Consider the following 23,436-nt stretch of genomic DNA (forward strand, 5'->3'; position numbering starts at 1 on the left):
TAACCTAACCCAACCTAACCCAACCCAACTCAACAACACCCAACCCAACCTAACCTAACCTTACCTAACCTAACCAAATTATCCTTACCTAACCTAACCTAACCTAACGTAACCTAACCTAACCTAACGTACCTAACCTAACCTAACGTAACCTAACCTAACCTAACCTAACCCAACCTAACCTAACCTAACCCAACTCAACCCAACCTAACCTAATCTAACCTAACCTAACCTAACCTAACCAAACCTAACCTAACCTAACCTAACCTAACCTAACGACGGTTGCAAGCGCTTTCACATTAGATATCGCAGTTCCCCACTTTTAATGGTGAAAAACACTGCATCTCACTAATTGACATTGTTTAATGCGGTTTTACGACGGTTCATATCTTAACCTAACCTAACATTCGCACTTGTATCTAAAAACGCTCTATTACACTGTTTTGTTCACAATTACGATATTTGCATAACCTCCCAGTTTTTCACCAACTTATTGCAGTACAGAACGCTGTATCTCGCTAAATGACATTGTTCTTTAAGGTTTCACGATGCTTGCATGCGCTTTAACGAGAATATCACAATATAGCAGTTTCGCACTTGTAACGGTAGAACACGCAGTATTTCGCTTGTTCATGCCGTTTTGTGTGCTTTCACAACATTTTACCTATCGCAGTTTCGTACTCGCAATAAAACAACACTATCTCGTTAAATGACGTCGTTTTTGATGGTTTCACGACGCTACCTAGCTTAAACTAACATAACTCAACCTAACATAACCTTCGCACTTCTATCGTTAGAAAACGTTTTACTCGCTACTTTACAATGCTTTCTATAACATTACGACGGTTTCAAGCGCTTTCACATTAGATATCGCAGTTCTCATCTTGTAAAGTTGAAAAACACTGCATCTCACTAAGTGACATTGTTTAATGCGGTTTTAGCGCGGTTCATATCTTAACCTAACCTAACCTAACCTAACCTAACCCAACCTAACCTAACATAACCTAACCTAACCTAACCTAACCTAACCTAACCAAACCTAACCTAACGTAACCTAACCCAACCTAACCTAACCTAACCTAACGACGTTTGCAAGCGCTTTCACATTAGATATCGCAGTTCCCGACTTGTAATGGTGAAAAACACTGCATCTCACTAAGTGACATTGTTTAATGCGGTTTTACGACGGTTCATATCTTAACCTAACCTAACATTCGCACTTGTATTAAAAAACGCTCTATTACACTGTTTCGTTCACAATTAGGATATTTGCATAACCTCACAGTTTTTCACCAACTTATTGCAGTACAGAACGCTGTATCTCGCTAAATGACATCGTTCTTTAAGGTTTCACGATGCTTGCATGCGCTTTAACGAGAATATCACAACATAGCAGTTTCGCACTTGTAACGGTACAACACGCAGTATTTGGCTTGTTCATGCCGTTTTGTGTGCTTTCACAACATTTCACCTATCGCAGTTTATTACTCGCAATAAAACAACACTATCTCGTTAGATGACGTCGTTTTTGGTAGTTTCACGACGCTACCTAGCCCAAACTAAACCTAACCTAACCTAACCTTCGCACTTCTATCGTTACAAAACGTTTTACTCGCTACTTTACATTGCTTTCTACAACATTACGACGGTTTCAAGCGCTTTCACATTAGATATCACAGTTTCCAACTTGTAAAGGTGAAAAACACTGCATCTCACTAAGTGACATTGTTTAATGCGGTTTTACGACGGTTCATACCTTAACCTAACGTAACCTAACCTAACCTAACCTAACCTTACCACCCTAACCTAACCTAAGCCAACCCAACCCAACCTAACCTAACCTAAACTAACCTAACCCAACCTAACCTAACCTAACCTAACCTAACCCAACCTAACCTAACCCAACCCAACCCAACCTAACCTAACCTAAGCTAACCTAACCTAACCTAACCAAACCTAACCTAACCTAACTTAACCTAACCTAACGTAACCTAACCTAACCTAACCTATTCTAACGTAACCTAACCTCTCCTGACCTAACCTAACCTAACGCAACCTAACCTAACCTAACATAACCTAACGTAACCTAACCTAACCTAACCTAACCTAACGTAACCTAACCTAACCTAACCCAACCTAACCCAACCCAACCCAACAACACCCAACCCAACCTAACCTAACCTTACCTAACCTAACCAAATTATCCTTACCTAACCTAACCTAACCTAACGTAACCTAACCTAACCTAACCTAACGTAACCTAACCTAACCTAACGTAACCTAACCTAACCTAACCTAACCCAACCTAACCTAACCTAACCTAACCTAACCCAACTCAACTCAACCCAACCTAACCTAATCTAACCTAACCTAACCTAACCAAACCTAACCTAACCTAACCTAACCTAACCTAACCTAACGACGGTTGCAAGCGCTTTCACATTAGATATCGCAGTTCCCCACTTTTAATGATGAAAAACACTGCATCTCACTAATTGACATTGTTTAATGCGGTTTTACGACGGTTCATATCTTAACCTAACCTAACATTCGCACTTGTATCTAAAGACGCTCAATTACACTGTTTCGTTCACAATTACGATATTTGCTTGACCTCACAGTTTCTCACCAACTTATGACAGTACAGAACGCTGTATCTCGCTAAATGACATCGTTCTTTAAGGTTTCACGATACTTGCATGCGCTTTACCGAGAATGTCACAACATAGCACTTTCGCACTTGTAACGGTACAACACGCAGTATTTGACTTGTTCATGCCGTTTTGTGTGCTTTCACAACATTTTACCTATCGCAGTTTCGTACTCGCAATAAAACAACACTATCTCGTTAGATCACGTCGTTTTTGGTGGTTTCACGACGCTACCCAGCTTAAACTAACATGACTCAACCTAACATAACCTTCGCACTTCTATCGTTAGAAAACGTTTTACTCGCTACTTTACAAAGCTTTCTATAACATTACGACGGTGTCAAGCGCTTTCACATTAGATATCGCAGTTCTCATCTTGTAAAGGTGAAAAACAGTGCATCTCACTAAGTGACATTGTTTAATGCGGTTTTAGCGCGGTTCATATCTTAACCTAACCTAACCTAACCTAACCTAACCCAACCTAACCTAACATAACCTAACCTAACCTAACCTAACCTAACCAAACCTAACCTAACGTAACCTAACCCAACCTAACCTAACCTAACCTAACGACGTTTGCAAGCGCTTTCACATTAGATATCGCAGTTCCCGACTTGTAATGGTGAAAAACACTGCATCTCACTAAGTGACATTGTTTAATGCGGTTTTACGACGGTTCATATCTTAACCTAACTTAACATTCGTACTTGTATTGAAAAACGCTCTATTACACTGTTTTGTTCACAATTACGATATTTGCATAAACTCACAGTTTTTCACCAACTTATTGCAGTACAGAACGCTGTATCTCGCTAAATGACATTGTTCTTTAAGGTTTCACGATGCTTGCATGCGCTTTAACGAGAATATCACAATATAGCAGTTTCGCACTTGTAACGGTAGAACAAGCAGTATTTGGCTTGTTCATGCCGTTTTGTGTGCTTTCACAACATTTCACCTATCGCAGTTTAATACTCGCAATAAAACAACACTATCTCGTTAGATGACGTCGTTTTTGGTAGTTTCACGACGCTACCTAGCCCAAACTAAACCTAACCTAACCTAACCTTCGCACTTCTATCGTTACAAAACGTTTTACTCGCTACTTTACATTGCTTTCTACAACATTACGACGGTTTCAAGCGCTTTCACATTAGATATCACAGTTTCCAACTTGTAAAGGTGAAAAACACTGCATCTCACTAAATGACATTGTTTAATGCGGTTTTACGACGGTTCATACCTTAACCTAACGTAACCTAACCTAACCTAACCTTACCACCCTATCCTAACCTAAGCCAACCCAACCCAACCTAACCTAACCTAACCTAACCTAAACTAACCTAACCCAACCTAACCTAACCTAACCTAACCTAACCCAACCTAACCTAACCCAACCCAACCCAACCTAACCTAACCTAACCTAACCTAACATAACCTAACGTAACCTAACCTAACCTAACCTAACGTAACCTAACCTAACCTAACCCAACCTAACCCAACCCAACCCAACAACACCCAACCCAACCTAACCTAACCTAACCAAATTATCCTTACCTAACCTAACCTAACCTAACGTAACCTAACCTAACCTAACCTAACCCAACCTAACCTAACCTAACCTAACCTAACCCAACTCAACTCAACCCAACCTAACCTAATCTAACCTAACCTAACCTAACCAAACCTAACCTAACCTAACCTAACCTAACCTAACCTAACGACGGTTGCAAGCGCTTTCACATTAGATATCGCAGTTCCCCACTTTTAATGATGAAAAACACTGCATCCCACTAATTGACATTGTTTAATGCGGTTTTACGACGGTTCATATCTTAACCTAACCTAACATTCGCACTTGTATCTAAAGACGCTCAATTACACTGTTTCGTTCACAATTACGATATTTGCTTGACCTCACAGTTTCTCACCAACTTATGACAGTACAGAACGCTGTATCTCGCTAAATGACATCGTTCTTTAAGGTTTCACGATACTTGCATGCGCTTTACCGAGAATGTCACAACATAGCACGTTCGCACTTGTAACGGTACAACACGCAGTATTTGGCTTGTTCATGCCGTTTTGTGTGCTTTCACAACATTTTACCTATCGCAGTTTCGTACTCGCAATAAAACAACACTATCTCGTTAGATGACGTCGTTTTTGGTGGTTTCACGACGCTACCTAGCTTAAACTAACATAACTCAACCTAACATAACCTTCGCACTTGTATCGTTAGAAAACGTTTTACTCGCTACTTTACATTGCTTTCTACAACATTACGACGGTTTCAAGCGCTTTCACATTAGATATCGCAGTTCCCAACATGTAAAGGTGAAAAACACTGCATCTCACTAAGTGACATTGTTTAATGCGGTTTTAGCGCGGTTCATATCTTAACCTAACCGAACCTAACCTCACCTAACCCAACCTAACCTAACATAACCTAACCTAACCTAACCTAACCTAACCAAACCTAACCTAACGTAACCTAACCTAACCTAACCTAACCTAACGACGTGTTTAAGCGCTTTCACATTAGATATCGCAGTTCCCGACTTGTAATGGTGAAAAACACTGCATCTCACTAAGTGACATTGTTTAATGCGGTTTTACGACGGTTCATATCTTAACCTAACCTAACATTCGTACTTGTATTGAAAAACGCTCTATTACACTGTTTCGTTCACAATTACGATATTTGCATAACCTCACAGTTTTTCGCCAACTTATTGCAGTACAGAACGCTGTATCTCGCTAAATGACATCGTTCTTTAAGGTTTCACGATGCTTGCATGCGCTTTAACAAGCATATCACATTATAGCAGTTTCGCACTTGTAACGGTACAACACGCAGTATCTGGCTTGTTCAAGCCGTTTTGTGTACTTTCACAACATTTCACCTGTTGCAGTTTCGTACATGCAAGAAAACAACACTATCTCGTTAGATGACGTCCTTTTTGGTGGTCTCACGACGCTACATAGCTTAAACTAACATAACTCAAGCTAACCTTCGCACTTATATCGTTAGAAAACGTTTTACTCGCAACTTTACAATGTTTTCTACAAGATTACGACGGTTTCATGCGCTTTCACATTAGATATCGCAGTTCCCGACTTGTAATGGTGAAAAACACTGCATCTCACTAAGTGACATTGTTTAATGCGGTTTTACGACGGTTCATATCTTAACCTAACCTAACATTCGCACTTGTATTAAAAAACGCTCTATTACACTGTTTCGTTCACAATTAGGATATTTGCATAACCTCACAGTTTTTCACCAACTTATTGCAGTACAGAACGCTGTATCTCGCTAAATGACATCGTTCTTTAAGGTTTCACGATGCTTGCATGCGCTTTACCGAGAATATCACAACATAGCAGTTTCGCACTTGTAACGGTACAACACGCAATATTTGGCTTGTTCATGCCGTTTTGTGTGATTCACAACATTTCACCTATCGCAGTTTCGTACTCGCAATAAAACAACACTATCTCGTTAGATGACGTTGTTTTTGGTAGTTTCACGACGCTACCTAGCTTAAACTAACATAACTCAACCTAACATAACCTTCGCACTTCTATCGTTAGAAAACGTTTTACTCGCAACTTTACAATGTTTTCTACAAGATTACGACGGTTTCATGCGCTTTCACATTAGATATCGCAGTTCCCGACTTGTAATGGTGAAAAACACTGCATCTCACTAAGTGACATTGTTTAATGCGGTTTTACGACGGTTCATACCTTAATCTAACGTAACCTAACCTAACCTAACCTAACCTTACCACCCTAACCTAACCTAAGCCAACCCAACCCAACCTAACCTAACCTAACCTAACCTAAACTAACCTAACCCAACCTAACCTAACCTAACCTAACCTAACCCAACCTAACCCAACCCAACCCAACCTAACCTAACCTAACCTAACCTAAGCTAACCTAACCTAACCTAACCAAACCAAACCTAACCTAACTTAACCTAACCTAACGTAACCTAACGTAACCTAACCGAACCTAACCTATTCTAACGTAACCTAACCTTACCTGACCTAACCTAACCTAACGCAACCTAACCTAACCTAATATAACCTAACGTAACCTAACCTAACCTAACCTAACCTTACCACCCTAACCTAACCTAAGTCAACCCAACCCAACCTAACCTAACCTAACCTAACCTAAACTAACCTAACCCAACCTAACCTAACCTAACCTAACCCAACCTAACCCAACCCAACCCAACCTAACCTAACCTAAGCTAACCTACCCTAACCTAACCAAACCTAACCTAACCTAACTTAACCTAACCTAACGTAACCTAACCTAACCTATTCTAACGTAACCTAACCTTACCTGACCTAACCTAACCTAACGCAACCTAACCTAACCTAACATAACCTAACGTAACGTAACCTAACCTAACCTAACGTAACCTAACCTAACCTAACCCAACCTAACCCAACCCAACCCAACCCAACCCAACAACACCCAACCCAACCTAACCTAACCTAACCTAACCTTACCTAACCTAACCAAATTATCCTTACCTAACCTAACCTAACCTAACGTAACCTAACCTAACCTAACCTAACGTAACCTAACCTAACCTAACGTAACCTAACCTAACCTAACCTAACCCAACCTAACCTAATCTAACCTAACCTAACCCAACTCAACCCAACCTAACCTAATCTAACCTAACCTAACCTAACCTAACCAAACCTAACCTAACCTAACCTAACCTAACCTAACCTAACGACGGTTGCAAGCGCTTTCACATTAGATATCGCAGTTCTCCACTTTTAATGGTGAAAAACACTGCATCTCACTAATTGACATTGTTTAATGCGGTTTTACGACGGTTCATATCTTAACCTAACCTAACATTCGCACTTGTATCTAAAAACGCTCTATTACACTGTTTTGTTCACAATTACGATATTTGCATAACCTCCCAGTTTTTCACCAAATTATTGCAGTACAGAACGCTGTATCTCGCTAAATGACATTGTTCTTTAAGGTTTCACGATGCTTGCATGCGCTTTAACGAGAATATCACAATATAGCAGTTTCGCACTTGTAACGGTAGAACACGCACTATTTGGCTTGTTCATTCCGTTTTGTGTGCTTTCACAACATTTCACCTATCGCAGTTTAATACTCGCAATAAAACAACACTATCTCGTTAGATGACGTCGTTTTTGGTAGTTTCACGACGCTACCTAGCTTAACCTAACCTAACCTAACCTAACCTTCGCACTTCTATCGTTAGAAAACGTTTTATTCGCAACTTTACAATGTTTTCTACAAGATTACGACGGTTTCATGCGCTTTCACATAAGATATCGTAGTTCCCGAGTTGTAATGTTGAAAAACACTACATCTCACTAAGTGAGATTGTTTAATGCGGTTTTACGACGGTTGATATGTCAACCTAACCTAACATTCGCACTTGTATCTAAAGACGCTCAATTACACTGTTTCGTTCACAATTACGATATTTGCTTGACCTCACAGTTTCTCACCAACTTATTACAGTACAGAACGCTGTATCTCGCTAAAGGACATCGTTCTTTAAGGTTTCATGATACTTGCATGCGCTTTACCGAGAATGTCACAACATAGCAGTTTCGCACTTGTAACGGTACAACACGCAGTATTTGGCTTGTTCATGCCGTTTTGTGTGCTTTCACAACATTTTACCTATCGCAGTTTTGTACTCGCAATAAAACAACACTATCTCGTTAAATGACGTCGTTTTTGGTGGTCTCACGACGCTACATAGCTTAAACTAACATAACTCAAGCTAACCTTTGCACTTCTATCGTTAGAAAACGTTTTACTCGCAACTTTACAATGTTTTCTACAAGATTACGACGGTTTCATGCGCTTTCACATTAGATATCGCAGTTCCCGACTTGTAATGGTGAAAAACACTGCATCTCACTATGTGACATTGTTTAATGCGGTTTTACGACGGTTCGTATCTTAACCTAACCTAACATTCGCACTTGTATTAAAAAACGCTCTATTACACTGTTTCGTTCACAATTAGGATATTTGCATAACCTCACAGTTTTTCACCAACTCATTGCAGTACAGAACGCTGTATCTCGCTAAATGACATCGTTCTTTAAGGTTTCACGATGCTTGCATGCGCTTTAACGAGAATATCACAACATAGCAGTTTCGCACTTGTAACGGTACAACACGCAGTATCTGGCTTGTTCATGCCGTTTTGTGTGCTTTCACAACATTTCACCTATCGCAGTTTCGTACTCGCAATAAAACAACACTATCTCGTTAGATGACGTTGTTTTTGGTAGTTTCACGACGCTACCTAGCTTAAACTAACATAACTCAACCTAACTTAACTTTCGCACTTCTATCGTTAGAAAACGTTTTACTCGCTACTTTACATTGCTTTCTACAACATTACGACGTTTGCAAGCGCTTTCACATTAGATATCGCAGTTCCCGACTTGTAATGGTGAAAAACACTGCATCTCACTAAGTGACATTGTTTAATGCGGTTTTACGACATTTCATATCTTAACCTAACCTAACATTCGTACTTGTATGGAAAAACGCTCTATTACACTGTTTCGTTCACAATTACGATATTTGCATACCCTCACAGTTTTTCACCAACTTATTGCAGTACAGAACGCTGTATCTCGCTAAATGACATTGTTCTTTAAGGTTTCACGATGCTTGCATGCGCTTTAACGAGAATATCACAATATAGCAGTTTCGCACTTGTAACGGTAGAACACGCAGTATTTGGCTTGTTCATGCCGTTTTGTGTGCTTTCACAACATTTCACCTATCGCAGTTTAATACTCGCAATAAAACAACACTATCTCGTTAGATGACGTCGTTTTTGGTCGTTTCACGACGCTACCTAGCTTAAACTAACCTAACCTAACCTAACCTTCGCACTTCTATCGTTACAAAACGTTTTACTCGCCACTTTACAATGTTTTCTACAAGATTACGACGGTTTCATGCGCTTTCACATTAGATATCGTAGTTCCCGACTTGTAATGTTGAAAAACACTACATCTCACTAAGTGACATTGTTTAATGCGGTTTTACGACGGTTGATTTGTCAACCTAACCTAACATTCGCACTTGTATCTAAAGAAGCTCAATTACACTGTTTCGTTCACAATTACGATATTTGCTTGACCTCACAGTTTCTCACCAACTTATAACAGTACACGACGCTGTATCTCGCTAAATGACATCGTTCTTTAAGGTTTCACGATACTTGCATGCGCTTTACCGAGAATGTCACAACATAGCAGTTTCGCACTTGTAACGGTACAACACGCAGTATTTGGCTTGTTCATGCCGTTTTGTGTGCTTTCACAACATTTTACCTATCGCAGTTTTGTACTCACAATAAAACAACACTATCTCGTTAGATGACGTCGTTTTTGGTGGTTTCACGACGCTACCTAGCTTAAACTAACATAACTCAACCTAACATAACTTTCGCACTTCTATCGTTAGAAAACGTTTTACTCGCTACTTTACATTGCTTTCTACAACATTACGACGGTTTCAAGCGCTTTCACATTAGATATCGCAGTTCCCAACTTGTAAAGGTGAAAAACACTGCATCTCACTAAGTGACATTGTTTAATGCGGTTTTAGCGCGGTTCATATCTTAACCTAACCTAACCTAACCTAACCCAACCTAACCTAACATAACCTAACCTAACCTAACCAAACCTAACCCAACGTAACCTAACCTAACCTAACCTAACCTAACCTAACCTAACGACGTTTGCAAGCGCTTTCACATTAGATATCGCAGTTCCCGACTTGTAATGGTGAAAAACACTGCATCTCACTAAGTGACATTGTTTAATGCGGTTTTACGGCGGTTCATATCTTAACCTAACCTAACATTCGTACTTGTATTGAAAAACGCTCTATTGTTTCGTTCACAATTACGATATTTGCATAACCTCACAGTTTTTCACCAACTTATTGCAGTACAGATCGCTGTATCTCGCTAAATGACATCGTTCTTTAAGGTTTTACGATGCTTGCATGCGCTTTAACAAGAATATCACATTATAGCAGTTTCGCACTTGTAACGGTACAACACGCAGTATCTGGCTTGTTCAAGCCGTTTTGTGTACTTTCACAACATTTCACCTATTGCAGTTTCGTACATGCAATAAAACAACACTATCTCGTTAGATGACGTCCTTTTTGGTGGTCTTACGACGCTACATAGCTTAAACTAACATAACTCAAGCTAACCTTCGCACTTCTATCGTTAGAAAACGTTTTACTCGCAACTTTACAATGTTTTCTACAAGATTACGACGGTTTCATGCGCTTTCACATTAGATATCGCAGTTCCCGACTTGTAATGGTGAAAAACACTGCATCTCACTAAGTGACATTGTTTAATGCGGTTTTACGACGGTTCATATCTTAACCTAACCTAACATTCGCACTTGTATTAAAAAACGCTCTATTACACTGTTTCGTTCACAATTAGGATATTTGCATAACCTCACAGTTTTTCACCAACTTATTGCAGTACAGAACGCTGTATCTCGCTAAATGACATCGTTCTTTAAGGTTTCACGATGCTTGCATGCGCTTTACCGAGAATATCACAACATAGCAGTTTCGCACTTGTAACGGTACAACACGCAATATTTGGCTTGTTCATGCCGTTTTGTGTGATTCACAACATTTCACCTATCGCAGTTTCGTACTCGCAATAAAACAACACTATCTCGTTAGATGACGTTGTTTTTGGTAGTTTCACGACGCTACCTAGCTTAAACTAACATAACTCAACCTAACATAACTTTCGCACTTCTATCGTTAGAAAACGTTTTACTCGCTACTTTGCACTGCTTTCTACAACATTACGACGGTTTCAAGCGCTTTCACATTAGATATCACAGTTCCCAACTTGTAAAGGTGAAAAACACTGCATCTCACTAAGTGACATTGTTTAATGCGGTTTTACGACGGTTCATACCTTAATCTAACGTAACCTAACCTAACCTAACCTAACCTTACCACCCTAACCTAACCTAAGCCAACCCAACCCAACCTAACCTAACCTAACCTAAACTAACCTAACCCAACCTAACCTATCCTAACCTAACCTAACCCAACCTAACCCAACCCAACCCAACCTAACCTAACCTAACCTAACCTAAGCTAACCTAACCTAACCTAACCAAACCTAACCTAACCTAACTTAACCTAACCTAACGTAACCTAACGTAACCTAACCGAACCTAACCTATTCTAACGTAACCTAACCTTACCTGACCTAACCTAACCTAACGCAACCTAACCTAACCTAATATAACCTAACGTAACCTAACCTAACCTAACCTAACCTTACCACCCTAACCTAACCTAAGTCAACCCAACCCAACCTAACCTAACCTAACCTAACCTAAACTAACCTAACCCAACCTAACCTAACCTAACCTAACCCAACCTAACCCAACCCAACCCAACCTAACCTAACCTAAGCTAACCTAACCTAACCTAACCAAACCTAACCTAACCTAACTTAACCTAACCTAACGTAACCTAACCTAACCTATTCTAACGTAACCTAACCTTACCTGACCTAACCTAACCTAACGCAACCTAACCTAACCTAACATAACCTAACGTAACGTAACCTAACCTAACCTAACGTAACCTAACCTAACCTAACCCAACCTAACCCAACCCAACCCAACCCAACAACACCCAACCCAACCTAACCTAACCTAACCTTACCTAACCTAACCAAATTATCCTTACCTAACCTAACCTAACCTAACGTAACCTAACCTAACCTAACCTAACGTAACCTAACCTAACCTAACGTAACCTAACCTAACCTAACCTAACCCAACCTAACCTAATCTAACCTAACCTAACCCAACTCAACCCAACCTAACCTAATCTAACCTAACCTAACCTAACCTAACCAAACGTAACCTAACCTAACCTAACCTAACCTAACCTAACCTAACGACGGTTGCAAGCGCTTTCACATTAGATATCGCAGTTCTCCACTTTTAATGGTGAAAAACACTGCATCTCACTAATTGACATTGTTTAATGCGGTTTTACGACGGTTCATATCTTAACCTAACCTAACATTCGCACTTGTATCTAAAAACGCTCTATTACACTGTTTTGTTCACAATTACGATATTTGCATAACCTCCCAGTTTTTCACCAAATTATTGCAGTACAGAACGCTGTATCTCGCTAAATGACATTGTTCTTTAAGGTTTCACGATGCTTGCATGCGCTTTAACGAGAATATCACAATATAGCAGTTTCGCACTTGTAACGGTAGAACACGCACTATTTGGCTTGTTCATTCCGTTTTGTGTGCTTTCACAACATTTCACCTATCGCAGTTTAATACTCGCAATAAAACAACACTATCTCGTTAGATGACGTCGTTTTTGGTAGTTTCACGACGCTACCTAGCTTAACCTAACCTAACCTAACCTAACCTTCGCACTTCTATCGTTAGAAAACGTTTTATTCGCAACTTTACAATGTTTTCTAGAAGATTACGACGGTTTCATGCGCTTTCACATAAGATATCGTAGTTCCCGAGTTGTAATGTTGAAAAACACTACATCTCACTAAGTGAGATTGTTTAATGCGGTTTTACGACGGTTGATATGTCAACCTAACCTAACATTCGCACTTGTATCTAAAGACGCTCAATTACACTGTTTCGTTCACAATTACGATATTTGCTTGACCTCACAGTTTCTCACCAACTTATTACAGTACAGAACGCTGTATCTCGCTAAAGGACATCGTTCTTTAAGGTTTCATGATACTTGCATGCGCTTTACCGAGAATGTCACAACATAGCAGTTTCGCACTTGTAACGGTACAACACGCAGTATTTGGCTTGTTCATGCCGTTTTGTGTGCTTTCACAACATTTTACCTATCGCAGTTTTGTACTCGCAATAAAACAACACTATCTCGTTAAATGACGTCGTTTTTGGTGGTCTCACGACGCTACATAGCTTAAACTAACATAACTCAAGCTAACCTTTGCACTTCTATCGTTAGAAAACGTTTTACTCGCAACTTTACAATGTTTTCTACAAGATTACGACGGTTTCATGCGCTTTCACATTAGATATCGCAGTTCCCGACTTGTAATGGTGAAAAACACTGCATCTCACTATGTGACATTGTTTAATGCGGTTTTACGACGGTTCGTATCTTAACCTAACCTAACATTCGCACTTGTATTAAAAAACGCTCTATTACACTGTTTCGTTCACAATTAGGATATTTGCATAACCTCACAGTTTTTCACCAACTTATTGCAGTACAGAACGCTGTATCTCGCTAAATGACATCGTTCTTTAAGGTTTCACGATGCTTGCATGCGCTTTAACGAGAATATCACAACATAGCAGTTTCGCACTTGTAACGGTACAACACGCAGTATCTGGCTTGTTCATGCCGTTTTGTGTGCTTTCACAACATTTCACCTATCGCAGTTTCGTACTCGCAATAAAACAACACTATCTCGTTAGATGACGTTGTTTTTGGTAGTTTCACGACGCTACCTAGCTTAAACTAACATAACTCAACCTAACTTAACTTTCGCACTTCTATCGTTAGAAAACGTTTTACTCGCTACTTTACATTGCTTTCTACAACATTACGACGGTTTCAAGCGCTTTAACATTAGATATCACAGTTCCCAACTTGTAAAGGTGAAAAACACTGCATCTCACTAAGTGACATTGTTTAATGCGGTTTTACGACGGTTCATACCTTAACCTAACGTAACCTAACCTAACCTAACCTAACCTTACCACCCTAACCTAACCTAAGCCAACCCAACCCAACCTAACCTAACCTAACCTAACCTAACCTAAACTAACCTAACCCAACCTAACCTAACCTAACCTAACCTAACCTAACCTAACCCAACCTAACCTAACCCAACCCAACCCAACCTAACCTAACCTAAGCTAACCTAACCTAACCTAACCAAACCTAACCTAACCTAACTTAACCTAACCTAACGTAACCTAACCGAACCTAACCTATTCTAACGTAACCTAACCTTACCTGACCTAACCTAACCTAACGCAACCTAACCTAACCTAACATAACCTAACGTAACCTAACCTAACCTAACCTAACGTAACCTAACCTAACCTAACCCAACCTAACCCAACCCAACCCAACCCAACAACACCCAACCCAACCTAACCTAACCTAACCTAACCTTACCTAACCTAACCAAATTATCCTTACCTAACCTAACCTAACCTAACGTAACCTAACCTAACCTAACGTAACCTAACCTAACCTAACGTAACCTAACCTAACCTAACCTAACCCAACCTAACCTAACCTAACCTAACCTAACCCAACTCAACCCAACCTAACCTAATTTAACCTAACCTAACCTAACCTAACCAAACCTAACCTAACCTAACCTGACCTAACCTAACCTAACGACGGTTGCAAGCGCTTTCACATTAGATATCGCAGTTCCCCACTTTTAATGGTGAAAAACACTGCATCTTACTAATTGACATTGTTTAATGCGGTTTTACGACGGTTCATATCTTAACCTAACCTAACATTCGCACTTGTATCTAAAAACGCTCTATTAAGCTGTTTTGTTCACAATTACGATATTTGCATAACCTCCCAGTTTTTCACCAACTTATTGCAGTACAGAACGCTGTATCTCGCTAAATGACATTGTTCTTTAAGGTTTCACGATGCTTGCATGCGCTTTAACGAGAATATCACAATATAGCAGTTTCGCACTTGTAACGGTAGAACACGCAGTATTTGGCTTGTTCATTCCGTTTTGTGTGCTTTCACAACATTTCACCTATCGCAGTTTAATACTTGCAATAAAACAACACTATCTCGTTAGATGACGTCGTTTTTGGTAGTTTCACGACGCTACCTAGCTTAACCTAACCTAACCTAACCTAACCTTCGCACTTCTATCGTTAGAAAACGTTTTATTCGCAACTTTACAATGTTTTCTACAAGATTACGACGGTTTCATGCGCTTTCACAATAGATATCGTAGTTCCCGACTTGTAATGTTGAAAAACACTACATCTCACTAAGTGAGATTGTTTAATGCGGTTTTACGACGGTTGATATGTCAACCTAACCTAACATTCGCACTTGTATCTAAAGACGCTCAATTACACTGTTTCGTTCACAATTACGATATTTGCTTGACCTCACAGTTTCTCACCAACTTATTACAGTACAGAACGCTGTATCTCGCTAAAGGACATCGTTCTTTAGGGTTTCATGATACTTGCATGCGCTTTACCGAGAATGTCACAACATAGCAGTTTCGCACTTGTAACGGTACAACACGCAGTATTTGGCTTGTTCATGCCGTTTTGTGTGCTTTCACAACATTTTACCTATCGCAGTTTCGTACTCGCAATAAAACAACACTATCTCGTTAAATGACGTCGTTTTTGGTGGTTTCACGACGCTACCTAGCTTAAACTAACATAACTCAACCTAACATAACCTTCGCACTTCTATAGTTAGAAAACGTTTTACTCGCTACTTTACATTGCTTTCTACAACATTACGACGGTTTCAAGCGCTTTCGCATTAGATATCGCAGTTCCCAACTTGTAAAGGTGAAAAACACTGCATCTCACTAAGTGACATTGTTTAATGCGGTTTTAGCGCGGTTCATATCTTAACCTAACCTAACCTAACCTAACCTAACCCAACCTAACCTAACATAACCTCACCTAACCTAACCTAACCAAACCTAACCTAACGTAACCTAACGTAACCTAACCTAACCTAACCTAACCTAACCTAACCTAACCTAACGACGTTTGCAAGCGCTTTCACATTAGATATCGCAGTTCCCGACTTGTAATGGTGAAAAACACTGCATCTCACTAAGTGACATTGTTTAATGCGGTTTTACGACATTTCATATCTTAACCTAACCTAACATTCGTACTTGTATTGAAAAACGCTCTATTACACTGTTTCGTTCACAATTACGATATTTGCATAACCTCACAGTTTTTCACCAACTTATTGCAGTACAGAACGCTGTATCTCGCTAAATGACATCGTTATTTAAGGTTTCACGATGCTTGCATGCGCTTTAACGAGAATATCACAACATAGCAGTTTCGCACTTGTAACGGTACAACACGCAGTATCTGGCTTGTTCATGCCGTTTTGTGTGCTTTCACAACATTTCACCTATCGCAGTTTCGTACTCGCAATAAAACAACACTATCTCCCTTAGATGACGTTGTTTTTGGTAGTTTCACGACGCTACCTAGCTTAAACTAACATAACTCAACCTAACTTAACTTTCGCACTTCTATCGTTAGAAAACGTTTTACTCGCTACTTTACATTGCTTTCTACAACATTACGACGGTTTCAAGCGCTTTAACATTAGATATCACAGTTCCCAACTTGTAAAGGTGAAAAACACTGCATCTCACTAAGTGACATTGTTTAATGCGGTTTTACGACGGTTCATACCTTAACCTAACGTAACCTAACCTAACCTAACCTAACCTTACCACCCTAACATAACCTAAGCCAACCCAACCCAACCTAACCTAACCTAACCTAACCTAAACTAACCTAACCCAACCTAACCTAACCTAACCTAACCTAACCTAACCCAACCTAACCTAACCCAACCCAACCCAACCTAACCTAACCTAAGCTAACCTAACCTAACCTAACCAAACCTAACCTAACCTAACTTAACCTAACCTAACGTAACCTAACCGAACCTAACCTATTCTAACGTAACCTAACCTTACCTGACCTAACCTAACCTAACGCAACCTAACCTAACCTAACATAACCTAACGTAACCTAACCTAACCTAACCTAACGTAACCTAACCTAACCTAACCCAACCTAACCCAACCCAACCCAACCCAACAACACCCAACCCAACCTAACCTAACCTAACCTAACCTTACCTAACCTAACCAAATTATCCTTACCTAACCTAACCTAACCTAACGTAACCTAACCTAACCTAACGTAACCTAACCTAACCTAACGTAACCTAACCTAACCTAACCTAACCCAACCTAACCTAACCTAACCTAACCTAACCCAACTCAACCCAACCTAACCTAATTTAACCTAACCTAACCTAACCTAACCAAACCTAACCTAACCTAACCTGACCTAACCTAACCTAACGACGGTTGCAAGCGCTTTCACATTAGATATCGCAGTTCCCCACTTTTAATGGTGAAAAACACTGCATCTCACTAATTGACATTGTTTAATGCGGTTTTACGACGGTTCATATCTTAACCTAACCTAACATTCGCACTTGTATCTAAAAACGCTCTATTACACTGTTTTGTTCACAATTACGATATTTGCATAACCTCCCAGTTTTTCACCAACTTATTGCAGTACAGAACGCTGTATCTCGCTAAATGACATTGTTCTTTAAGGTTTCACGATGCTTGCATGCGCTTTAACGAGAATATCACAATATAGCAGTTTCGCACTTGTAACGGTAGAACACGCAGTATTTGGCTTGTTCATTCCGTTTTGTGTGCTTTCACAACATTTCACCTATCGCAGTTTAATACTCGCAATAAAACAACACTATCTCGTTAGATGACGTCGTTTTTGGTAGTTTCACGACGCTACCTAGCTTAACCTAACCTAACCTAACCTAACCTTCGCACTTCTATCGTTAGAAAACGTTTTATTCGCAACTTTACAATGTTTTCTACAAGATTACGACGGTTTCATGCGCTTTCACATTAGATATCGTAGTTCCCGACTTGTAATGTTGACAAACACTACATCTCACTAAGTGAGATTGTTTAATGCGGTTTTACGACGGTTGATATGTCAACCTAACCTAACATTCGCACTTGTATCTAAAGACGCTCAATTACACTGTTTCGTTCACAATTACGATATTTGCTTGACCTCACAGTTTCTCACCTACTTATTACAGTACAGAACGCTGTATCTCGCTAAAGGACATCGTTCTTTAGGGTTTCATGATACTTGCATGCGCTTTACCGAGAATGTCACAACATAGCAGTTTCGCACTTGTAACGGTACAACACGCAGTATTTGGCTTGTTCATGCCGTTTTGTGTGCTTTCACAACATTTTACCTATCGCAGTTTCGTACTCGCAATAAAACAACACTATCTCGTTAAATGACGTCGTTTTTGGTGGTTTCACGACGCTACCTAGCTTAAACTAACATAACTCAACCTAACATAACCTTCGCACTTCTATAGTTGAAAAACGTTTTACTCGCTACTTTACATTGCTTTCTACAACATTACGACGGTTTCAAGCGCTTTCGCATTAGATATCGCAGTTCCCAACTTGTAAAGGTGAAAAACACTGCATCTCACTAAGTGACATTGTTTAATGCGGTTTTAGCGCGGTTCATGTCTTAACCTAACCTAACCTAACCTAACCTAACCCAACCTAACCTAACATAACCTAACCTAACCTAACCTAACCAAACCTAACCTAACGTAACCTAACGTAACCTAACCTAACCTAACCTAACCTAACCTAACGACGTTTGCAAGCGCTTTCACATTAGATATCGCAGTTCCCGACTTGTAATGGTGAAAAACACTGCATCTCACTAAGTGACATTGTTTAATGCGGTTTTACGACATTTCATATCTTAACCTAACCTAACATTCGTACTTGTATTGAAAAACGCTCTATTACACTGTTTCGTTCACAATTACGATATTTGCATAACCTCACAGTTTTTCACCAACTTATTGCAGTACAGAACGCTGTATCTCGCTAAATGACATTGTTCTTTAAGGTTTCACGATGCTTGCATGCGCTTTAACGAGAATATCACAATATAGCAGTTTCGCACTTGTAACGGTAGAACACGCAGTATTTGGCTTGTTCATGCCGTTTTGTGTGCTTTCACAACATTTCACCTATCGCAGTTTAATACTCGCAATAAAACAACACTATCTCGTTAGATGACGTCGTTTTTGGTAATTTCACGACGCTACCTAGCTTAAACTAACCTAACCTAACCTAACCTTCGCACTTCTATCGTTACAAAACGTTTTACTCGCCACTTTACAATGTTTTCTACAAGATTACGACGGTTTCATGCGCTTTCACATTAGATATCGTAGTTCCCGACTTGTAATGTTGAAAAACACTACACCTCACTAAGTGAGATTGTTTAATGCGGTTTTACGACGGTTGATATGTCAACCTAACCTAACATTCGCACTTGTATCTAAAGACGCTCAATTACACTGTTTCGTTCACAATTACGATATTTGCTTGACCTCACAGTTTCTCACCAACTTATTACAGTACAGAACGCTGTATCTCGCTAAAGGACATCGTTCTTTAGGGTTTCATGATACTTGCATGCGCTTTACCGAGAATGTCACAACATAGCAGTTTCGCACTTGTAACGGTACAACACGCAGTATTTGGCTTGTTCATGCCGTTTTGTGTGCTTTCACAACATTTTACCTATCGCAGTTTCGTACTCGCAATAAAACAACACTATCTCGTTAGATGACGTCGTTTTTGGTGGTTTCACGACGCTACCTAGCTTAAACTAACATAACTCAACCTAACATAACCTTCGCACTTCTATAGTTAGAAAACGTTTTACTCGCTACTTTACATTGCTTTCTACAACATTACGACGGTTTCAAGCGCTTTCGCATTAGATATCGCAGTTCCCAACTTGTAAAGGTGAAAAACACTGCATCTCACTAAGTGACATTGTTTAATGCGGTTTTAGCGCGGTTCATATCTTAACCTAACCTAACCTAACCTAACCCAACCTAACCTAACATAACCTCACCTAACCTAACCTAACCAAACCTAACCTAACGTAACCTAACGTAACCTAACCTAACCTAACCTAACCTAACCTAACCTAACGACGTTTGCAAGCGCTTTCACATTAGATATCGCAGTTCCCGACTTGTAATGGTGAAAAACACTGCATCTCACTAAGTGACATTGTTTAATGCGGTTTTACGACATTTCATATCTTAACCTAACCTAACATTCGTACTTGTATTGAAAAACGCTCTATTACACTGTTTCGTTCACAATTACGATATTTGCATAACCTCACAGTTTTTCACCAACTTATTGCAGTACAGAACGCTGTATCTCGCTAAATGACATCGTTATTTAAGGTTTCACGATGCTTGCATGCGCTTTAACGAGAATATCACAACATAGCAGTTTCGCACTTGTAACGGTACAACACGCAGTATCTGGCTTGTTCATGCCGTTTTGTGTGCTTTCACAACATTTCACCTATCGCAGTTTCGTACTCGCAATAAAACAACACTATCTCGTTAGATGACGTTGTTTTTGGTAGTTTCACGACGCTACCTAGCTTAAACTAACATAACTCAACCTTACTTAACTTTCGCACTTCTATCGTTAGAAAACGTTTTACTCGCTACTTTACATTGCTTTCTACAACATTACGACGGTTTCAAGCGCTTTAACATTAGATATCACAGTTCCCAACTTGTAAAGGTGAAAAACACTGCATCTCACTAAGTGACATTGTTTAATGCGGTTTTACGACGGTTCATACCTTAACCTAACGTAACCTAACCTAACCTAACCTAACCTTACCACCCTAACATAACCTAAGCCAACCCAACCCAACCTAACCTAACCTAACCTAACCTAACCTAAACTAACCTAACCCAACCTAACCTAACCTAACCTAACCTAACCTAACCCAACCTAACCTAACCCAACCCAACCCAACCTAACCTAACCTAAGCTAACCTAACCTAACCTAACCAAACCTAACCTAACCTAACTTAACCTAACCTAACGTAACCTAACCGAACCTAACCTATTCTAACGTAACCTAACCTTACCTGACCTAACCTAACCTAACGCAACCTAACCTAACCTAACATAACCTAACGTAACCTAACCTAACCTAACCTAACGTAACCTAACCTAACCTAACCCAACCTAACCCAACCCAACCCAACAACACCCAACCCAACCTAACCTAACCTAACCTAACCTTACCTAACCTAACCAAATTATCCTTACCTAACCTAACCTAACCTAACGTAACCTAACCTAACCTAACGTAACCTAACCTAACCTAACGTAACCTAACCTAACCTAACCTAACCCAACCTAACCTAACCTAACCTAACCTAACCCAACTCAACCCAACCTAACCTAATTTAACCTAACCTAACCTAACCTAACCAAACCTAACCTAACCTAACCTGACCTAACCTAACCTAACGACGGTTGCAAGCGCTTTCACATTAGATATCGCAGTTCCCCACTTTTAATGGTGAAAAACACTGCATCTCACTAATTGACATTGTTTAATGCGGTTTTACGACGGTTCATATCTTAACCTAACCTAACATTCGCACTTGTATCTAAAAACGCTCTATTACACTGTTTTGTTCACAATTACGATATTTGCATAACCTCCCAGTTTTTCACCAACTTATTGCAGTACAGAACGCTGTATCTCGCTAAATGACATTGTTCTTTAAGGTTTCACGATGCTTGCATGCGCTTTAACGAGAATATCACAATATAGCAGTTTCGCACTTGTAACGGTAGAACACGCAGTATTTGGCTTGTTCATTCCGTTTTGTGTGCTTTCACAACATTTCACCTATCGCAGTTTAATACTCGCAATAAAACAACACTATCTCGTTAGATGACGTCGTTTTTGGTAGTTTCACGACGCTACCTAGCTTAACCTAACCTAACCTAACCTAACCTTCGCACTTCTATCGTTAGAAAACGTTTTATTCGCAACTTTACAATGTTTTCTACAAGATTACGACGGTTTCATGCGCTTTCACATTAGATATCGTAGTTCCCGACTTGTAATGTTGACAAACACTACATCTCACTAAGTGAGATTGTTTAATGCGGTTTTACGACGGTTGATATGTCAACCTAACCTAACATTCGCACTTGTATCTAAAGACGCTCAATTACACTGTTTCGTTCACAATTACGATATTTGCTTGACCTCACAGTTTCTCACCAACTTATTACAGTACAGAACGCTGTATCTCGCTGAAGGACATCGTTCTTTAGGGTTTCATGATACTTGCATGCGCTTTACCGAGAATGTCACAACATAGCAGTTTCGCACTTGTAACGGTACAACACGCAGTATTTGGCTTGTTCATGCCGTTTTGTGTGCTTTCACAACATTTTACCTATCGCAGTTTCGTACTCGCAATAAAACAACACTATCTCGTTAAATGACGTCGTTTTTGGTGGTTTCACGACGCTACCTAGCTTAAACTAACATATCTCAACCTAACATAACCTTCGCACTTCTATAGTTAGAAAACGTTTTACTCGCTACTTTACATTGCTTTCTACAACATTACGACGGTTTCAAGCGCTTTCGCATTAGATATCGCAGTTCCCAACTTGTAAAGGTGAAAAACACTGCATCTCACTAAGTGACATTGTTTAATGCGGTTTTAGCGCGGTTCATGTCTTAACCTAACCTAACCTAACCTAACCTAACCCAACCTAACCTAACATAACCTAACCTAACCTAACCTAACCAAACCTAACCTAACGTAACCTAACGTAACCTAACCTAACCTAACCTAACCTAACCTAACGACGTTTGCAAGCGCTTTCACATTAGATATCGCAGTTCCCGACTTGTAATGGTGAAAAACACTGCATCTCA

The sequence above is a fragment of the Rhipicephalus microplus genome, unplaced genomic scaffold (genome assembly GCF_043290135.1).
Source record: "Rhipicephalus microplus isolate Deutch F79 unplaced genomic scaffold, USDA_Rmic scaffold_12, whole genome shotgun sequence".
NCBI lineage: Eukaryota > Metazoa > Arthropoda > Arachnida > Ixodida > Ixodidae > Rhipicephalus > Rhipicephalus microplus.